Source organism: Microcaecilia unicolor, chromosome 1, assembly GCF_901765095.1.
Source record: "Microcaecilia unicolor chromosome 1, aMicUni1.1, whole genome shotgun sequence".
NCBI lineage: Eukaryota > Metazoa > Chordata > Amphibia > Gymnophiona > Siphonopidae > Microcaecilia > Microcaecilia unicolor.
In genome coordinates this window covers 436,986,834-437,006,686 of record NC_044031.1, presented here as the reverse complement: position 1 = coordinate 437,006,686, position 19,853 = coordinate 436,986,834, and positions in this window count along the sequence as shown.

Below are 19,853 nucleotides of genomic sequence, written 5' to 3'. Positions count from 1 at the left end.
GTAAATGTTGCTTCTACAAATGCTTTTAAAACAGTGTAGCTTAATATATTGAGTTATTGAAGATGCATGGGCATAAATTCTTTACTCCATACTTCAGGTATTTTAATGGATCCTCGTGCTCATTAATTCTATTCATGCAAAATGTCACTACCTTATCCCATCTTCTGCATTTCTTTGTCATTCTGGATCTCTTCAATAAGAACATGTTTTCACACTAAAGTCTTACTTTAGTAATGGATATCTTAAAAGCTAATTAGGAGAATGGAAAAGGAAATCTGAAGTAGATAAGTACTAATAATAGTGGAAGAGGCCAACATATAGGCATTCCAGTAAGTATAATAGCAATAGCAACAGTGAGTTTGAGCAAAAGACACTGTCATAACATAATTGAAAACATTAATGTCAAGGAATAAATCAAGGAGTAACAGAATGTGATACTTTTATTTGGGTGCATTTAATTTATGTCTTTTCATTGTAAATCAATACAAATTGCATTTAGTACAGTAGACATGCACCTCTCCCCAAAGAGCTTAAACTTTAAATTTGAAGTAACAGAGAGTGAAAGTGACTTGCTGAAGATCATAGGAATTGCTGACAGGATTTGAATTGTGACTTCCCTGGTTCTTGGCAGACTATGGGGCCCTTTTAAAAAGCAATGGTAAGCCCAACGCGAGCTTACCGCACGCTAAAACCTGAACTACCATGGACCAATGCGACCGCCAGCTGTAGTTCCAAGTTGAGTGTGCACCATTTCCGGTGCTCCCTGAAAATATTTTTTGACTGGTGCTAATCGGGCATTGCCATGTGCTGCCCGGTTACTACAGGGTTGCCGCGGGTGTCCTTATTGTCATCTCAATGGGTGGCGGTAAGTGTTCTCCTCTGCATGTCATGTAGTAAGAGTTATCTAACCATATGGACATTTTGTGAGGGAGGGGACTTTTTACCTACTGTTGTAAAAAGGGCCCTGGAGTGTGGGAAAAACAGCCCTGCCACCACCGCAAGGCCCTTTTCCCCGCAGCTTAGTAAAAGGAACCCCCATGTTAACTAGTAGGCCACTCCTTATCTCCTAAGACACTGTCTCAAGAAACATCTATCTAGTCTGACAAGCTACTGATTATTTCCATAATTACTAGCAGTAATTCCCAAAGAGATACCTAGAGTATAATTATGATGATAGATTGTTGAATAGAGATCATATTGGATTGGATTTATTACTTATAACCCACCCTTATCCAGGGCAGTGAAGAAAAGTACATACATAAAATCATATAACAAACAAAACAAATTATTCATGATATACAGTCAAAAAAAGAGAGAAATTATAACACAAAAAACAATGTCCAAATCTCCTAAGGAGCAGCACCAACAGACACATCATTTGCTAGGCAAAGCAAATGTGCTTTCAATTGTCACTTAAATGTTTGTGCATGTCACTCATTTTTAAGTCCACTAGGCAGCTTATTCCACTCCAATGGTTCAATCACTTAAAGCAGGCATTACAAGGTCAGAAAACATCAATGATCTTAGCTGATGAGATGAAACATATTTTTGCACCGCTTGTTTCAAATATACAAAAGACTCTTGATACAAAGCATTATGCAGTAATAAAAGTAATTTATATTTTGCATGAGCAGCAACTGGTAACCACCCCAGTCTTTGCAAACAAACAGTAATACATTCAAAGCTCAGCAGATCAAACAACAAACAAACTGCTGAGTTCTGAACCATCTGCATAGATAAACTCAAACAGGCTATATTACAGTAGTCAATGCCATATATTATCTGTTCATCTCCAGTCCTCTGGGGCCACCCCTGACACTAGAGGCATTGAAAAGGCAAGATAGCAGAGCTACTAGAACTATCCCATGCTCTTTCACTACCCTGGGATGAATTCTGTTTGGGCCCTCCTCACAAATAATCTTTTGAAAATTGCTTGATATCCAATTTGATTCCATTCCTATTTGTTTTTTATGGTCCTACTCCTAGCCCTGCATCTGCAAATACAGAAGAGAAATATTTGCTAAGTAATTATGCTTTTATGCTCATCAGCATCTACATAGTCTTCTTCTTCCTCCTTTCCGTCTCACAATTAACAGGCCCGTTCTATAACGGGGCACCTGATAGAAGCCTAGTCTATAAAATGAAAATAGGTACCTACTTTCTGTTATAGAATACTAGCATAACTGGATACATACATGCCTAAAAGTGTGGCACAAGCGCTTATACCAGCTATACAGATGGTGTAAATGCTTCATCTAAATGTTGTTGATAAGTGTGTAACTTATAGTAGTCTTTGATATGTTAAGTTTTAGCCTCACCCATGTTCCACCAGAGTTCTACCCTGTACACACCCTGTGTGGAAATGTGCACTATCCTGCTTATAATCAAAAGAGAAAAACGTCTATATTGTGACCCAAATCGGGAGATAGACGTTTATCTCACAAAAACGAATAAAGTGGTATAATCGAAAGCAGAATTTGGACGTTTTCAACTGCACTCTGTCGCGGATGCGGACAAAGTTGATGGGGGCGTGTCAAAGGCGTGGTGAAGGTGGAACTGGGGCGTGGTTATCGGCCGATCAGAGATGGGCGCCTTTCGTCGATAATGGAAAAAAAAATATGCGTTTTTAGCGAGAATTTAGGGCACTTTTCCTGGACCCTGTTTTTCCACGAATAAGGCCCCCAAAAGTGCCCTAAATGACCAGATGACCATTGGAGGTCGGGGATGACCTCCCCTGACTCCCCCAGTGGTCACAAACCCACTCCCACCACAAAATATGCCGTTTCACAACTTTTTACTTTCACCCTCAAATGTCATACCCATCTCCCTGGCAGCAGTATGCAGGTCACTGGAGCAGTTATTAGAGGGTGCAGTGGACTTCAGGCAGGTGGACCCAGGCCCATCCCCCCCACCTGTTACACTTGTGCTGGTAAATGGGAGCCCTCCAAACCGCCCCCCAAACCCACTGTACCCACATGTAGGTGCCCCCCTTCACCCCTTAGGGCTATAGTAATGGTGTAGACTTGTGGGCAGTGGGTTTTGAGGGGGATTTGGGGGTTCAACACCGAAGGGAAGGGTGCTATGCACCTGGGAGCTGTTTTACCTTTTTTTTTTTTTTTTGTAAAAGTGCCCCCTAGGGTGCCCGGTTGGTGTCCTGGCATGTGAGGGGGACCAGTGCAGTACGAATCCTGGCCCCTCCCACGAATAAATGTCTTGGAGTTATTCGTTTTTGAGCTGGGCGCTTTCGGTTTCCATTATCGCTGAAAAACAAAAACGCCCAGCTCAAAAAAAGATAAACGTCCATGTTTTTCGAAAATACGGTTCGGTCCGCCCCTTCACGGACCCGTTCTTGGAGATAAACGCCCATGGAGATAGGCATTTCCATTTGATTATGCCCCTCCACGTAAGTTAAGTGCGTCACCTAGATAAGATTTTAGATAGTGCTGGGGAGAAGCCTGCTGTCTTGGTACATGTGGGTACCAATGACCTAGGAAAATGTGGGATGGAAGTAATGGAAGTCAAATTTAGGCACATAGGTAGAAAGCTGAAATCCAGTCCTCTAGGGTAGCGTTTTTCAACCGGTGTGCTACAGCACCTTCCCAAATGTGCCGCAAAAAACGTCCGTTCAAGTGTGCCACAAGTCATGCTCCGATGAACAGCTGAACTGAACTCCGAACAGCTGAGCTGGGCGGGCACTCTGGACAGTTAAGCTGGGTTCTGATGGGAACGAGGAGCTGTGGTAAACCGTGGTAAAGGCTACTGCTTTACCGCGGACTTACCACTGAGTTCCAGCTGCCCTCCTCCAATTCCACAGCATGTCCCTCCTGATGCACCGCCTCCCAGTGATTCAAAGCCATACAATGCTCTTTGCTGCTCCTTGTCTCCACCCAATGCGTATCATCATGTGAGGAGGACCATGATTGGCCTGTTCTGCTGCACCACTGCTCACTACTGCAAACCACACAGTTAAATAGCATTCCCCCAAGGCATGCCATTTTGTGGGGTTAAGAGTGGCTACAGAGCAGTGTAGTAGCAATTATTACTGAGCGAGACATGAGAGGAATAGGGAGCGAGAAGCCTTCTCCGATACTGACTGTGGAGCTTTGCTCCATCGTTGTCTCTCAAATCTTTTAGAGGCTGGCTCTATAGTTTCCTGTCTCAGCTGTCTCCGTTGCAGGCTGGTACAGATTTTCCGACGTGAAACAACAAAGAAAGCGGAAGAATACCAAAATAGACCAGATAAAAACCACAAAGAGTGAGAGCACCAAACAACTTTTATTGGGACCCTACACGGTCCGTGTTTCGGCCAAACGGCCTTCTTCAGGGGTCTAAAATCAAACAAAATATAACATATCAAAATATATACAATCTTATGTATGTATAAATACAAATAGAAATAAAACCATACAACTAAAATATATTAGTACCATCTGTGTTTGTTCTAAAACTGTCGTGCACCAGTACAATGAAGACTATTTGTCCTTTGGATTTATTTCATCTGGAGAAGAAGTGCCAGTGTGTTGTTTGTGGTGAGAAACTGGCAAACTAAGCCATGGTTCCAAGTAAGCTGAAGAGACACCTTAACACTAAGCATTCAAATTTATGTGAGAAACCAGTTGATTATTTTAAAAGGATTGTAGCTGATTAAACACGCCAGGCTAAACAATTTACCAAAATGACAACTATTTCTGAAAAAGTTCAAGAAGCAAGCTATGCCATTGCTGAAATTGTGGCAAAAAAGGATGAAATCACATATAATTGCAGAGTCAGTAATTTTACAAGTGTGCTGTAAAATTGTAAATATAATGTTTGGCGAAACATATGAACAAGAGATCAGTCGGCGTATATTTGACATGTCTGAAAACATTGAGTCACAAGTGATAGCTAATATTTTAGGAAGCCAATTTCTTTGCAGTCCAGTTGGGCAAGTTGACTGATAGCACTGGACAAGCTCAACTCCTGGCATTCAGCAGGTTTGTTTGTAAGGGAGACATCATTGAACAATTATTGTTTTGCAAAGGGATATCATGAAACATCACCAAGCACAGATTTCCTACTGATTTCTCTTTTTAAAGAAAAGAGGGTGGGACATGGGTGGGTGGGTGGAGGGATTCACTTTAAAATTGTTGTTTTGTAATATATGTTATTTGTGGCTCTAAAGATAACACAATGTTTAAAACTTTAAATATTGAACTGTAAACAGTCTTAATACTTGTATATCACAAAAAAAGGATTTGAGAGAGTATCACTACTGTATAACCTCAAAAGGTTCTCTCATACGTTGGCACCAAAGTATTTATATATATACAGTATGTATGACAATGGTTCTGTGAAGTGCATCGTAGAAAATCTTAGCTGTAAAGTTCAATGTTTCCTTTTGGAGAAAAGGGGAAAAAAGCCTCAGCAGAACGCCCAACCAACCACCCAAAAACAACGTTGAAAAACAACATGGGTGGAAAGAAATCAACGGGCTGTTTAATCTTCACAGGCTCAAAAAAAAAAACCCTTCTAACTCTAAAACTATAATGTAAAAATGATGACTTCACAGAACTGACTTGAAGTGGATCCCCAAACATGAAAACAGTTTTTACTTAACTTAATTATCAAGTAGAACAGGTGTAAAAAACCTTCTCAATCAAACAATCAAAAAATAAACTAGACGTGAAAACATGTAAAGTAAAAAATCAATCCAGCAAGTCAAAGATTAAGATAAATAGTTCAAAAGAAAATACTTGCCATTGATATCAGGCACATTTAGCCTTAGTATAATGGGATCACCAAGCTACAAAATGGCCGCGGCTTCTTTTCTCTCCTTTATATTCTTGAATGAGTGATGTCACATTCTGGGAATCAGTAATCTAATTTCCTGTCCCACCCAGGGGGGAATCACCCTGTTCCTCAGGTACCATATTCTATGTAAAATAATGACCAGATATTGTACCTAAATAAAGAAAATTGTACACTTTCTAAAATCGGATGAAAGTAAAACAAAAATAAGGCAAAAAATAAAGAAACCTTGGGTTATGTGAAGGGGCATAATCGAACGTCACAGGCGAAATAGACCGCCGGCGATCTATTTTGGCGGCGGCGCAACAGCTGGCTGGAACCATATTATCGAAAAAGATGGACGGCCATCTTTTTTTTTTCGATAATACGGTTTAGTGCCAGCCAAATGCCACAGTTCGCCGGGTTTGAGATCGCCGTTTTTGTTTTTCAACAATAATGGGAAAAAATGTCGGCCATCTCAAACCCAGCGAAATCCAAGGCATTTGGTTGTGGGAGGAGCCAGCATTTGTAGCGCACTGGTCCCCCTGACATGCCAGGACACCAACTGGACACCCTAGACATGTGGGTACAGTGGGTTTTGGAGGGCTCCCATTACCAGCACAAGTGTTACAGGTAGGGGGGATGGGTCTGAGTCCGCCTGCCTTAAGTGCACTGCAGTACCCACTAAAAGTGCTCCAGGGACAGGACTTGTTGCTGCTGTATAAGCTTGGCACACAAGTTGACACCTGTTTTTCCCTTTGGCTCCCCTACTTTCCCTTTTGTTACGGTGAGTAGCACCCTTGTTAGTAATTGCTTAGGAAGCACCTTTTGTTGTTTGGGTATTTGGCTTTCCTGCTTGTTTCCTTGTGTCTTCCCCGCTTTTCCTCGTGACCTGTGTTTAGCTGCTGTAGCTTGGTGCTTAGGAAGCACCGGGGTGAGAACCCATGTTTAGCTGCTGCAGCTTGGAGCTTAGGAAGCACCAGTGTTAGGTCTGGCGTTTGTCTTCCCTTCCTTTTCCCTTGTGGCTTCCCTGCAGTTCTGTTAGTGTAGGGCGTAGGGGCACCCCTGTTAGTTTCTGTTAGGAGCACTGCTGTTAGTGGAGGGCTTAGGAGCTCTTCGGTTGGTGCCGGGCTTAGGAACACTTTTGGTCAGTTTAGGAGTTAGGCGCATTTCAGCTACAGCTTGTTCTAGTCCTGGTCCCTGTGTCGTCCAGTAAGTCCTGCCGGCTACTCGAACCCAGGAGCTCAGCTCCTGGGGGGGCTTAGTAGCTAAGTGCAGGTGAAGCTGTGTGGACCAGTCCGGTGTGATCCAGTCCAGTGTTCCAGTCCTGTGTCCTCCAGTCCCGTGTCCTCCAGTCCGGGGGATTCCAGTCCAGTGTTCCAGTCTGGTGTTCCAGTCCTGTGTCCTCCAGTCCGGGGGATTCCAGTCCAGTGTTCCAGTCTGGTGTTCCAGTCCTGTGTCCTCCAGTCCGGGGGATTCCAGTCCAGTGTTCCAGTCTGGGGGATTCCAGTCCAGTGTGCCGGTCCGAGGTTCCAGTCCTGTGTCCTCCAGTCCATGTGTTCCGGCTCACTGGGCGGTGCCTGCAGTCCCTGCCGCTGTTGGTGTGCTTGCCCAGCATTGGTTGGTGGGTTTTGCCTGCTGCTGTTGCTCCTCGTCAGCAGCCCAAGGGCTCACGTTTGCTCCAGATCCTGACCCCGCGGGCTCTGAACCTGAGAACCTGACATGAGGCTGGCATAGAGGCTGGCAAAAAAGTGCTTTATTTTTATTTTTTTCATGTGGGAGGGGGTTGGTAACCACTGGGGAACTACAGGGAGGTCATCCCTCATTCCCTCCAGTGGTCATCTGGTCAGTTGGGGCACCTTTTTGAGGCTTGGTCGTGAAAATAAAAGGACCAAGTAAAGCCGGTGAAATACTGCTTAACGCAGCTTTTTTTTCCCATTATCAGCGAAAGACAGCCATCTGATAGCCACGTCCATGCCTGCCCATGTCCCGCCTTTGCTTCGCCGGCAACATGCCTCTTTGAACTTTCGCCAGCGAGGCGACGGGAAAGCGGCGATGCTGTCAAAAAAGCCGCTTTTGATTATACCGATTTTGCCGCTTTTCCTGAGCTCCCCCACCCCTCCCCAATCCCCTTCTCCCCTCTGAGCACCCCTCTGAGCTCCCCCACCCCTCCCTAATCCCCTTCTCCCCTCTGAGCACCCTCTGAGCTCCCCCACCCTCCCCAATCCCCTTCTCCCCTCTGAGCCCCCCCCCCGAGCCGGTCCCGTCCCCCCTCCATCGAGAGCCGACAAAGCCCTCTTCTCCTGCCACCAACCTGCATTTTTCTTTTTAATCCATGCAGCGACGCAGGCAGCGCCTCGCGTATGCCCTGTGTGTGCTGTGAAGGAGGAAATTGCGTCACTGGCGTCAGGCTTTCCCTCGCTGTGTCCCGCCCTCTTCTGAGGTAACTTCCTATTTCCTTGAGGGTGGGACACAGCAAGGGAAGGCCCGATGCCAGCGATGTGATTTTCTCCTTCACAGCAAACGCAGGGCAGACGTGAGGCGCTGCCTGCATCGCTGCATGGATTTTAAAAAAAGGCAGGGTGGTGGCAGGAGACGAGAGCTGTTGGCTCTCGATGGAGCACCCTCCCGCCCGCTGACACCCGGGGCAGACCGCCCCCACCGCCCCACCTTGCTATGCCACTGCATATACCCTAGGGCACTGAAAGAACTCAAACATGAAATTGCTGGTCTGTGGTTAGTGATCTGTAACCTTTTGTTAAAAACATCTGTAGTACCTAAAGATTGGAGGTTGGCCAATATTATGCTGATTTTTAAAAAGGGTTCCAGGGCGATCCAGGAAATTACAGACCATTAAGCCTGACTTCAGTTCTGGGGGAAATAGTGGAAACTATTATAAAAAATAAAATGACAGTACATGTAGACAAACATGATTTAATAGGACAGAGTAAGCATGGGTTCAGACAAGGAAACTCTTGTCTCACCAATTTACTTTATTTCTCTGAAGGAGTAAATAAAGATGTGGATAAAGGTGAGCCGATTGATGTAGTATATCTAGATTTTCACTAAACTTATGACAAAATTCCTCATGAGAGACTCCTGAGAAAATTAAGCAAGTCATGGGATGGGATGGGAAGTAATGTCTTTCTCTGGATTAGGAATTGGTTATTCGACAGAAACAGAGGGTAGGGTTAAATTGACATTTTTCTCAATGGAGGAGGGTGAATAGTGGAGTGCTGCAGGGATCTGTACTGGGGCCAGTGTTATTTAACATTTATAAATGATATGTAAAATGGAATTACGAGTGAGGTTATTAAATTTGCAGATGACACAAAATTATTCAAAGTTGTCAAAACACATGTGAATTGTGAAAAATTGCTGGAAGATCTTAGGAAACTGGAAGTCTGGCCATACAAATCACAGATGAAATTTAATGTGGACAAATGCAAAGTGATGCATATTGGGACAAATAATTCAAATCATAGTTACCTGATGCTAGGGTCCACCTTAGGAGTCAGCATTCAAGAAAAAGTTTTTTGTATCATTATAGATATTACACAGCAATGTTCTGCCCAGTTTTAAGCAGTGGTCAAAAAAACAAATAGGATGCTAGGAATTATAATGAAAGGGATGCAAAATAAGATAAAGAATATTATAATGGCTCTGTATCGCTCCATGGTGTGACCTCATTGAATGACCAAAACGATAAAGGGGATGGAACTCCTGCCAAGTGAGGAAAGGCTAAAGAGGTTAGGGCTCTTCAGCTTGGAAAAGAGACGGGTGGGGGGGGGGGGTATGATTTAAGTCTATAAAATCCTGAGTAGTGTAGAACGGGTAGAGGAAAATCAGTTTTTCACTCCTTCAAAAAGTACAAAGAACAGAGGACTCTCAATGAAATTACATGGAAATACTTTTAAAACAAATAGGAGGAAATCTTTTTTCACTCAAATAATAATTAAGCTCTGGAACTTGCTGCTGGAAGATGTGGTAACAGTGATTAGCATATCTGGTTTTAAAAAAGGTTTTGACAAGTTCCTGGAAGAAAAGTCCATGGTCTGTTATTGAGATAGTCATAGGGGATGCTACTGCTAGCCTCGGGATTGGTAGCATGGAATATTGCTACTAACTGGGTTTCTGCCAGGTACTCGTGACCTCAATTGGCCACTGTTAGAAGCAGGAAACTAGGTAGGAAGACCATTGGTCTGACCCAGTATGGCTAATCATGTTATTATGCTATTATATAAAGAGTTGGAATAAAACACAAATGATCCTATGCACTGGTGAGCATTGTAGTGCATGGATGTCTGATCTTCTTGCTCTCGAACTGCCTATTAAGAATCTAATTATTACATTTCCATGGACCTTTATAAACATCTTTAATCAACTTTGTACTACTGTAGAACTCTTATGACATCAAAAAATTCTGGGAGTTATTTACTAAAGCTTAGCTTGAGTTATCTGCAGCAGGGTCCATAGGAATAAAATGGGCCCTGCTACAGATAACTCAAGCTAAGCTTTAGTAAACAGGGAGGTAAATCTAAAGCTGTCCAACCTTTTTAGAAGCTTCTAAATGACCTAGACCTGAGACACTAACACCCACTAAAATGGCAGATGTGAAATTCAACAAGACCCCCCCCCCCCCCCCTGTAATCTATAATGGATGAAATCTTCTCCTTAAAAGGAATCCTTCATGATAACCATTGCATTCTCTCTGAAATTTTGGAAGAAATTGCAGATCTAGAAAGTAAGCTTTCTGCTATCTTGTCTCAAGTGGATCAGGTTGAAGTAAAATGGAACACAAATGCTGAAATTGCATCCACCTTGAAGAAGAAGATCAAGGAAATGGAATACTTAAAGCATGATCTTAAGACCTTAATAATAGATTGCGCAGAAACAATATCCGCATTTTGGTATAAAGAGGGAGCTGAAGGCAATGATCCCAGTGGGTGTATAAATCAAGATGGAATCCTTTTGTGAGATGTTGGTGGAGGTACATAGATGATATTTTTATGTTGTGGGATGGCACTCTATTGAATTACAAGAATTCGTGACATATTTGAATGAGTGCCATGAGACCATCAGATTTGAATGTCATAGCAGTTATTCTGACATTTCTTTTTTGGATGTGCAATTGATGAGGGTTCAGAATAAATTAGAGACATCTGTATTTGTGAAACCAACAGATCGTAACACGACTTTACATTTCCAGATTATGCATCCAAGTCATTGCAAAACTAACATTCCTTTTGTGCAATTTTTGCGCCATCGTAAAATCTGTTCTTCTAATGAACAATATTTGCATCAAACTTCCATTTTGCAACAGAAATTGGAAGAAAGAGGATATCCTAAGAATTTAGTATCTAAGGCGAGAAAACGGGCTTTTTATAATCATAGAGAGTGGCTGTTACATCCTAAAGAACACAGCACAGAGCAAGATGATGTGGTAACATTTGTAACTAAATATAACACTCATACGAACAAGATGGTTAAAATAATTAAGAAACATGCTACTATGTTAAGGATTTATCCTTGCTTCTGTGATCTAAGGATTTTGTTTGCTTATCAAAGACAGAGCAATTTGAATGATTTATTATGTGTGGCTGACATGTGGAATCGTCGAACAGCTGGTGATAGGATGAAGGGACATCATAGCGCATGTGGTCATTGTACAGTTTGCCATAACATGCTAGATGCGGATGGATTTATGGATGTGCACACAAGGAGGATTTATGGTTTAAAATCTTTAACAAATTGTCAATCTACTAATGTGATCTATCTTTTGAAGTGTCCCTGTAATTTGTATTATGTGGGACAAACATCGCAGATGTTGAAAACGAGGCTGATTGAACACAGACATTGTGTACAGGATAAAAAAACTTATGAACCTCTGGTATCTCATTGCATTGTGAAACAGCATGATTTTGTTGACTTACAATGTATAGTCTTGGAACAAATCCGTGTGACTGAGCGAAGAGGAGACGTGAGGAGAATATTAAGACAGAAAGAACAAAGATGGATATACTAACTGCAAACCATAATCCCTAAAGGGTTAAATATATCAATTGAGTGGAAAGCGTTTCTGTGAATGGATCATGGGAGATGGAGTCTGTGCATGCTGACGTCAGCAAGTAAGGAGGAAGGAAATGAAGTATATATAATGAGGGGAAGCCGTCCTGGATTTAAAGACGCCATTGAGAGGCTTAGTGCGTGGTGAAAGTGATAAGCTTGTGAATATGGACGCAGTGTCTAGCCCTTGAAACAGCCCGATAGTGGTGAAACAGGGTCTCCTGTTGGGCTTTATGGATATCGAGGATTGTGAATATTAAAGTGGACCAGTGGCATCGTAATCATTCAAGCTAAGTTATAAATGAGTGTTTGTTCACCGGACATATGTGGTTGAAATAATGCCTCTACCCTAGTGTATTGTAAAAGGTGTTTGTACAAGTATTTCATGAATGAAGAGTGGAGTTTTTTTTGTGAAGACTAGTGATTGAAGAGGAGTGTCTCTGAATACTTGAAAAGGTTCTCCTTTAAGAGATTTCTCCATGGTTTCTGAAGTCTTTTTTTCTCCACATTTTCATGATTGAATGGAATAAAACACCTTCAATACACGGATATTTTCAGTAGAATTGGTTGTGTTATCTGTTGATTTATATTCTACTTATTCCTTTATTATATATCAGTGATTTCAATTACCCCAATATTGACTGGGTAAATGTAACATCAGGGCATGCTAGGGAGGTAAAATTCCTTGACGAAATCAAGAGCTGCTTTATGGAGCAACTGGTACAGGTGCCAATGAGAGAAGGAAAAATTCTAGACCTAGTCCTTAGTAGAGCGCATGATCTGGTGCAGGAGGTAGTGGTGTTGAGGCCGCTTGATAACAGTGATCATAATATGATCAAATTTGATATTAGCTTTGAAGTAAGTATACACAGGAAATCAAATACATTAGCATATAACTTTAAAAAAAGGAGACTATGATAAAATGAGAAGAAGAGTGAAAAAAAACTTAGAGGCGCGACTTCAAGGGTCAAAAATTTACATCAGGCCTGGATGCTGTTCAAAAACACCATCATTGAAGCCCAGGCCAAATATATTTTGCATATTAAAAAAGGAGAACGGAAGACCAAATGACAGCCGGCATGGTTAAAAAGTGAAGTGAAGGAAGCTATTAGAGCTGAAAGAAAATCCTTCAGAAAATGGAAGACGAAACCGACTAAAAATAATAAGAAACAGCATAAGGAATGTCAAGTCAAATGCAAAGCGCTGATAAGGAAGGCGAAGAGGTATTTTGAAAAAAAGATTGCTTTGGAGGCAAAAAAACATAGTAAATGTTTGTAGGTATATTAAAAGCAGGACGCCGGCAAAAGAATCGGTTGGACCTCTAGATGACCGAGGGGTAAAAGGGGCGATCAGGGAAGACAAAGCTGTAGCTGAGAGATTAAATGAATTTTTTGCTTCAGTCTTCACCGAGGGAGAGATACCAGTGCCAGAAATGGTATTCAAAGCTGATGAGTCGGAGAAACTGAATGAAATCTCTATAGGCCTAGAGGATGTAATGGGCAATTTGACAAATTGAAGAGTGGCAAATCTCCTGGACCGGATGGTATTCATTCCAGAGTACTGATGAACTGAAAAATGAACTTGCAGAGCTATTGTTAGTAATATGTAATTTATCCTTATAATCAATTGTGGTACCAGAAGATTGGAGGGTGGCCAATGTAACCCAGATTTTTTAAAAAGATTCCAGGGGAGATCTGGGAAATTATAGACCAGCGAGTCTTAACTTAGTGCCGGGCAAAATAGTAGAGACTATTATAAAGAACAAAATTACAGAGCATATTCAAAAGCACAGATTAATGAGTCAAAGTCAACATGAATTTAGTGAAGGGAAATCTTGCCTCATCAATCTATTACATTTCTTTGAAGGGGTGAACATACATGTGGATAAAGGTGAGCCGGTTAATATTATGTATCTGGATTTTCAGAAGGCATTTGACAAAGTACCTGATGAAAGACTCCAGAGGAAATTGGAGAGTCATGGGATAGGAGGTAGTGTCCTATTGTGGATTAAAAACTGGTTTAAAGATAGAAAACAGAGATTAGGGTTAAATGGCCAGTATTCTCAATGGAGAAGGGTAGTTAGTGGGGTTCCCCAGGGGTCTGTGCTGGGACAGCTGATTTTTAATATATTTATAAATGACCTAGAGATGGGAGTAACTAGTGAGGTAATTAAATTTGCTGATGACACAAAGTTATTCAAAGTTGTTAAATCGCGGAAGGATTGTGAAAAATTACAAGAGGACCTTACGAGACTGGGAGACTGGGCATCCAGATTACGTTTAATGTGAGCAAGTGCAAAGTGATGCATGTGGAAAAGAGGAACCCGAATTATAGCTACGTCATGTAAGGTTCCACGTTAGGAGTCACCGACCAAGAAAGGGATGATGATACTTTGAAACCTTCTGCTCAATGTGCTGCAGTGGCTAAGAAAGCAAAAATAATGTTAGGTATTATTAGGAAAGGAATGGAAAACAAAAATGAGAACGTTATAATGCCTTTCTATCACTCAATGGTGCGACCGCACCTCGAATATTGTGTTCAATTCTGGTCGTCGCATCTCAAAAAAAAGATATAGTAGAATTAGAAAAGGTGCAAAGGAGGGCGACTAAAATGATAAAGGGGATGGGACGACTTCCCTATGAGGAAAGGCTAATGTTGCTGGGGCTCTTTAGCTTAGAGAAAAGATGGCTGAGGGGAGATATGATAGAGGTCTATAAAATAATGAGTGAAGTGGAACGGGTAGACGTGAAGAGTCTGTTTATGCTTTCCAAAAATACTAGGGGGCATGCTATGAAGCTACAAAGTAGTAAATGTAAAACAAATCAGAGAAAATTTTTCTTGACTCAATGTGTAATTCAAGTCTGGAATTTGTTGCCAGAAAATGTGGTAAAGGCGGTTAGCTTAGCAGAGTTTAAAAAAGGTTTGGATGGCTTCCTAAAGGAAAAGTCCATTGACCATAATTAAATTGGACTTGGGGAAAATCTACTATTTCTGGGATAAGCAGCTTAAAATGTTTTGTACTTTTTGGGGGATCTTGCCGGGTACTTGTGACCTGGATTGGCCACTGTTGGAAACAGGATGCTGGGCTTAATGGACCTTTGATCTGTCCAAGTATGGCAATACTTATGTACTAAGGTGTGATCTCCAGAACTGCACACACTATTCTAAATGGGCCTCACCAGGGACTTATACAAGGGCACTGTCACCTCTTTTTCCTGCTGATCATTCTTTTCCTTATGCACCTGGGCATCTTTCTGACTTTGGCCACCGCCTTGTCTACCAGTGTCATTAGTGGAGTGCATGCAGATCTCTCTCATGAATATTCATTGTGGATATCCTAAAAACCTGACTAGCTTAAGTGCTTCCAGGACCAGGTTTTGGAACCACTGATCTTTTGGTTACTTGTCATCTGTAAGGTGGGGTTTGCACAGGTGGTGGAGAAACCTACTCATATAAATATTTGAAACTATTTTGGACATTCTTATGATTTATTTATTTTATTTTTTACAGCATTGGTAGACTCTTATATGCCTATTATATATTGGTGGATAGTAGAGATTTCTACAGTTTTGCTGTCTTGGCTAAACTATCTTAATATTTCTATTAAGCTTTGTTTTAATAATATAGCTGCAATGGAAAAGTCACCACATGTCATCGTTGTGCATATGTTAAAGAAAAGTGGATTATTTGAAGTTTTGCCAGAGCTTCCCAAACTAACCCCCCAGCGTTAGCAGCTGCAGCACAGTAATGCCGACATAGCCCAGCTTAGTAAACAGGGGTTTAAGAGTTAAGACCCAAAATGGGGTCAGAAAATCCTTGTCTGGGGTGAAGAACTGGGTAGGTTCTCTATAGATGCATCATTATTCAGCACCTCTGGGGGGGGGGGGAGGTGTCAGAACATTTTATCTGCCTGTGATTATGGAGTCATAGCCACAAAAAGATCGACAAGCACTGTCTTATGCTTTTTCACAAGTGTCATATGAGAGGTTTTTGGAGTAATATTTTATCCTTTGAGTTCAAGGGTTTATCAAAATCTGCATGTTATGGCTTCTAACCTTATAACAAAGATCCAGTAGATCCAGGATGAGTTCTCCCAGGTCTCTGGTGGCAGAGTAGATGTCCTGGACTCTGTGCTTGCATCATGAGGATTGTATTTAACAAATCAAGCAGTGGGATTGGGGGAAATAGTGGATTTTAAAAGGGTTGTTCACCATATTACTTTTATTTTAGATCTGTACCACTCTTTGCTGATTGTTACAAATAGGGATGTCTGTCTTTATACACAGGCTTTGAAAACCACAACATAAGAACATAAAAATGTAAGAATTGCCATACTTGATGAGACCAAAGGTTTATCTTGCCCAGTATCCTGTTTCTAATAGTGGTCAAACCAAAAGACAAGTATCTGGAAGAATACCAAAAGTAGAAAGATTCTGTGCTACTTACTTCTATAGATAAGCAGTGTTTCTCCAAGTCTACCTTAATAGCTCCAAGGAATTTGTCCAAACCTTTTTTTAAAAAAAACAGTTACAGTTTTGTTTTTTTATCACACCAACTGGCAATGAATTCCAGAGCTTAATTATGCATTGAGAGAAAACATTATTTCTCCTATTTGTTTTAAAAGTATTACTATATAACTTGGCATGTCTCCTAGTTCTTATACTTGTTGAAGAGTAAACAAGTGATTTGCATTTATCCATTCCATACTACTCAAGATTAGGTGGACCTCTATCTTATCACCCTTCAGTCTTCTTCAAACTGAAGAGCATGAACCCCTTTAGTCTTGCCTCAAATTAAAGTCTTTTCATCCCCTCAAACATTTTGGAGACCGTATTCTGTAACTTTCCTAATTATGCTATGGCCCTCATTTTCAGACATGCATAAATTGGCATTTGTTTATCTTGCATAAATGTCTAAGTCCTCATTTTAGAAAGCCATGATACGCACATATCAAACCTAAGTGAATGCAGATGGCAAAGTCGCTAAATATTGTGTGCAGAAATGTGGGCATGCTCTCAATTTGCGCACACAATTTAATTGAATAACGAGCCAATTAGTGCTGATAATTGACTGCTTAACAAGCCATCATTGGTGCTAACTGAATTTAATTTACACTTTACACATGCAAACTTAGGTGCAGGATCCAAGCATAAATTTTATGCCTGGATTCATAAAGGGGGCGTGGCCAAAGGAAGATCTTGGGCAGATTGGCGTCATTCCCACAATTTATGCACATTATAGAATAACAGGGATCTATGCTTAATTTAGGTACAGGGATTTATTCCAAGGTTTCGTTGGTATTAAAGGTCACACCTAAATGTAGTTGCGGTTCCTGGCACTAAGCGCTATTCTATAAATGGTGCCTAACTTTAAGCACTTTTTATAGAATTTTGTCCTAAATTATACCTACTGCCAAGTATGTTTAGGATTTGGTAAACAGCAGCTATTCAGCACCACTCCACTGTGTTTTTGTGGCCCCCAAATGCCAAACTGGCATACAAATTGGTCACAATAACAACATCAGAGTAATAACTGGTTGTGGGGTCCTTTTACAAAGGCACGCTGAAAAATGGCTTGCGGTAGTGTAGGCATGGGTTTTGGGCATGCACTGATCCATTTTTAGTGCACCTGTAAAAAAGGACTTTTTAAAAAATTTTGCCGAAAATGGATGTGTGGCAAAATGAAAATTGCCGCACACTCATTTTGGGTCTGAGACCTTATTGCCAGCCATTGACATAGCGGTAAAGATTCATGCGGTAACCGGGCAGTACATAAGTATTGCCATACTGGGACAGACCAAAGGTCCATCAAGCTCAGCAACCTGTTTCCAACAGTGGTCAATCCAGGTCACAAATACCTGGCAAGATCCCCCCAAAAGTGCAAAACATTGTATGCTGCTTATCCCAGAAATATTTTCCCCAAGTTCAATTTAATAATGGTATATGGACTTTTCCTTTAGGAAGCCATCCAAATCTTTTTTAAACTCTGCTAAGCTAACCACCTTGACTGCCTTCTCCACTAATGACCTACATGCACCAATTGTCACTCTGTAAGAGCACTCCATTCTTGTTACCCTAATTACAATAACTGACTATAAATGAAGAGTTGTCCTAGAGGTGGGTGTTGGGGTGGGTGGGCGGGAAGTCTAAACTAGATGATACAGTGCCTGCTAGAGGCTAACTGTTAATGCTGTGGTACAAAGTTCAAGTTTTAAAACTAAGTGGAAAAGATGGAGCTTAGCTGATAAAATTTGCTTTTTTATATTTTTATTCTGCCTATCACTAACCTACAATTCCTCCTTTAAACCCCAATCCTTAATTTCTCAAAGCCAAAGCAAAATTGTGTAATGCCCTTTTCTATCAGAACTTCTCAGAAAGATATAAACAGGATGGTGTCCATAAAGAGGGTGGCTACAAATCTGGTCAGTGGTTTCCATCATAAAGCCTATGGGGACAGACTTATAGGCCTTGATATGTATACTCTGGAAGAAAGGCGGGAGAAAGGGGATATGATAGAAACATTTAGATATCTAGATATTTAAGTATTAATGCACAGGAGGCGAGTCTATATAAATTGAAAGAAAACTGTGGAATGACAGCATCGGATTAAGTTAAAAAGTTGTAGACTCGGGAGTAATAAGGAAATACTTTTTTACAGAATGATGAATATGAGGAATGGCCTCCAGGTGGAGGTGGTGGAGACCAAGACTGTATCTGAATTCCAAGGGATCTCTTAGGGAAAGGAGGATATAGTGGATGTTGCAGATTGGCAGACTGGATTGGCCACTTGGCCTTTATCTGTCTTCATGTTTCTCTGTTTCTATATTAATTGAACACACATTAGAGTAAGTTCTATAACTGGGTGCTAACATTCAGGTGCCCTAACATGGGTAGGCAACCTATTCTTTAAGACCACTTCTGCATATAAGTGTTCTTCTAGAATACAAGTGTAAACCAACATTGGCATGCTGAAACGTAGACACACATATTACAACAAAAGAACAGAAGAAACTATAGTTCGACTAGTGACTTTGTTTATACAAGCAGCTTTAGTACGTTGTTTATGTTTATTAAAATGTTTTATATATCACCTAACTTTTTCAAAACTAGGTGGTTCACAATACTATAATAGCAATATTACAATAATAATACACACATTAAAAGGAATGCCGCATTTTAATAGGAAAGACCTATTGTGAGCCCATTAGGAACAGTGCAAGATACCTATAATAGAAATTGTAAACTGCATAGTCCCTTCGGGTTCACTTGCTGAATTAAAATAAATAAATAAATGAATAAATACATATTCACTCTCTCCAAGTACTCAATCATCCTCCCCACATGAATCCTTCTGAAATTGCAGTTCATTCAATAAATCTTCTCCACCCTTCCCTCAGCTAAATTTAAATGTTGGACAGGAAAAAAAAGAGTTTTAAGCAATGTTTTAAATCTTTTTAAACTAACCTTAATTCCTTAGGCATTCTATTCTAGAGGTTTGGAGGTAACAATTAAAGTCTCTCTCTCTCTCTCTCTCTCTCTCTCTCTCTCTCTCTCTCTCTCTCTCTCTCTCTCTCTCTCTCACTTGCTCTTACCATCTGACCTTGTTTACATTTGGGATTACCAGTCTGCAGTCCTGTACTGAACACAGCTGTTTTCCTGGTATGTAGGGTATTATTAAAGTATTTAAATACAGTGGTTGCACTTCATAATGAGCCTTATGAGCCAAGTCCAGTGCCTTAAAATAAATTCTATATTTAACTGGTAACTAATAGTAGTGTAAGAATAATGGGGTAACATGATCAAATTTATATCCGTTACCCAGCAGCCTAATTGCTGTGTTCTGTAATGTTTGCAGCCGTTTCAAACTATTCCCTGGTAAACCTGAATATATAGAATTACTATTATCAATTCGTGAAATAAGAAGGACATGTAACAATGTATGTAGAGCTGATTCATTAAACAAATGTTTCAGGGAACGTAATCTCCTTAGCACCATAAAACCTTCCATCGCTACCTTACTAA